Here is a 3,050-nt window from a genome sequence, read left to right as displayed (position 1 = left end):
GCTAACAGATATAATCACTTTTAAGTCTTTATTAGTACTTGATGTGGCAGAAATAATGAGCTGTCAAATGTTACTGTGGGTTTTGTTTTTTTTTAATGTGGGTCCTGAATGAGCTCAAAAGGACCCAAAAGCTTAAGGAAGGTCTTCAAGCAGCACTTTCAGCCTTTTACTTAAAAAACAAAAACAAACTACTTGACACCGAGATCTGATGCATGATGCTAGTGGATCATGTCTTCCCTTCCTAATGTCACCTGTTCTCAGTTGGGACCTTTGATTACAAGTGACAGAACTCTGACTCAGGCTGCCATAAGCCAAGAGGCAGCCAAGGAGCACGGTGGGGCCTCTAGATGCAGGCACAGCAGACCTGTGCATCCAGACAAGTGGCCAGGAATCTGTCTCTTCAGTTCGTGGTCCAGTTTTCCTGAGTTGGCATCATTTTCAAGCAGGCACTTCTCACGTGGACGTAAGATGTCAGCTCCAGAGCAGGAGGTCCCGGGCTGCCTCCAGAGGGTCTCCCTGAACCGGCCCCTCACCACGGTCACTGCAGCTGGTGTGACACAGAGCTGCATGCCGGATCCCACAGACGGGGAAGACTAGCCCCAACCATATTGATTAGGTGGGGAGATGTGGCTCCCTGAAGGAAATGGGGGTGCTGCTACTAGCATAAGCATAACAGGTGCTAGGAGACAAATCTACCCCTGTTCAGATTTGTGGGTTTCCTATTAAGAAATGTTGCCACAAAGACCTTTCTCCTTTGCTGGCTGACAGCTCAGGCACAGTGAAAAGATGCCATAGTCTGTCCTGGAACCTGGGGGATCCCTGCACCCAAACCATTTCTGTGGCTCCTGCCCCACTGCAAACCTTCTCCAGTGAGCCTAGACAGTTCCTCCATTCACAAACACAGTCCAGAGTCCCCCTCTTCACCCGGACACCAGTGTCCACTCCAGGCCTGGGCTGGCACTGTGTCTGAACTGCCTACTTGGAGAAGTGGGCCAGGAAACTGCAACCCACAGGCAGGAGGGGTGACATAAAGGAACCCCCGTGGCATTCCTCAAAACTCAGCCTCTGCTTCTGACAGTGAAAATAGAATCAGATTGCTGCTGGAAAGGGGAATTTCTCAGACTGCTCAAATGCAATTCCTGTGCTGTCGGTGAGAGCCTGCTTTGTCGTCCGCTTGCTATATAAGGAGCCCTGCCGAGAGCCCCTCCCGCAGCCCAGCTGAAGTCTGGGTTTCAGTGCCCCAGAAGCTGCTCACAGCTCAGGCAGAGACTCGGGCACCTTCCAAGGAGTGCTCCTCCTGCTCTTGCTGACTTGGGCTTGCGTCACTTCCCAAGGATTTGACAGTCCTGGAAAGTGACTGCCCGGCTTCCAAAAAAGGAATTTTCCCTGAACTGCCTGATCCCGTTGGCTCAGACACTGCTCTTACTTGGCGTGTCCTTTTCCTCACGACATCCAGAGGGCACCCTGACCTGTTTTAAGGAGGAATTAGGCAAAAGGAAAATGTGGGAGAGCCATCTCGCATTGAAAGGAGAGTTAATTCAAAAGAAGGACTCCAGAATTTGGGAGTCTGAACATGCTGAGAACTTCCACCTATTCTGTGACTTACTGGGACAGCCTGGGATGGTGAGGCCTCTCCAGAACTCTGAAAAGCTCACAGGGGCTCGAGGCTCCTATGCACAAGGCCAGTGGGGAAAGGGATATGAAGGCTGATTCTGCTGACATCAAGGGCTTTGGAGAGTTTTTTTTGTGAGATCGTTGATGGGAGAAAACCTGCTGCATTTATGGGAAGGGTCCCAACAGGTGCTGCTCCCTCCAGTCTGGTTCAGATTAGGCGACATGCATTCCAAACATGACACTTTCTTGTTCTAATCTTAGTTTCCTGATAATCCACATTTAGCCTGCTAGCTCAGAGAAGGGCGTGGTCCCGTGGTTGGCAGGGCCGGGTGCCGCTTCCACTGCAGCTTACCTGGCTGTGCTGTCAACCGCACCACGCGAGGACTCTGAGGAGATGGTGTTGCAGGGTTTCAGATGGCATCCATAACTACGTCATTAGCTGAATCTGCACTGGTGGCCTGTGTCCATTTCAAGGTCTCAGGGGTTTTCTGTGTGCTCAGTGGGGCCAAGTTCCAGAGCTCCAATTCATTGACTTCTAGAATCATAATTTAGAAAAACAGGAAATCATTCCCATGGCTCAGTGTTCATGACCTTTCCGTCTGTGTGCACTTTGATGTCTATCAGTGTGCCCCTATTTGCAAGGTGCACATACCCCTACATATCCTGGCATGGATTACATTCAGGGTGCACTGTCTGCAGTGAGCGGGAACAGAGCATAGGCCTGGCAAGAGCTAAGGGTGTTAGAATGAGGTATTCTAAAAGCCATTACCTCATGGCCGAAGACAGACTCTGGTCTCTTCCTTCGTCTATAAGATTCAGATCAGAATGAAATGGTTCAGGAATTCCATTCCCAGACAGGTTTTCTTAGCACAGTTTTAAAAATGTAAACAGAGTGCCTTTTGCCAGCCTGATACTTCACAGTTCACCACAGTTCTGCTCTTCTCCCAGCCTTGGCGAAGGCATCTGTCACCCAGCTTGTTCCTGGGCCCCAAGTCAACGAAGTTGCTGTAGGTTTTTTTAGACTAGAATCCTAAAGATAGGATCCATTTCCACAAAAGAAGTTCTCTTTCTCCTCACATGGGGCAGCATCCATATGCTTTTCTTCCTACACAGAGGTATAAGTCCACCCTTCAGAGTTGCACCTTTCACAGAACCACAGGTTGGCCCTGCCTAAGCCTGGCCCACCTGGGGACATAGGGTTCCTTTCCTTCAGTGCCTGAGACTTGTGGGAGTGTGGCCTTTCTTCGGGAAGCTGGGCCTCGCCTGCTCTCAGCCTAGGAACCAGCCACAGACAGGGATCTGCCTCCAAATCCAAGGAGTGCTGCTCCCACTCAGGTGTCTGTCTCCTTCTCCCACTCCTCTGGATAAAGAACTCGTATGTGAAGAAAACGTTGGGCCCTGGCTGGGTAGCTCAGTTGGTTAATGCATCATCCCAA

The sequence above is a fragment of the Molossus molossus genome, unplaced genomic scaffold (assembly GCF_014108415.1).
Source record: "Molossus molossus isolate mMolMol1 unplaced genomic scaffold, mMolMol1.p scaffold_m16_p_6, whole genome shotgun sequence".
Taxonomy (NCBI): domain Eukaryota; kingdom Metazoa; phylum Chordata; class Mammalia; order Chiroptera; family Molossidae; genus Molossus; species Molossus molossus.
Note: the sequence above shows the minus strand (reverse complement) of the source record.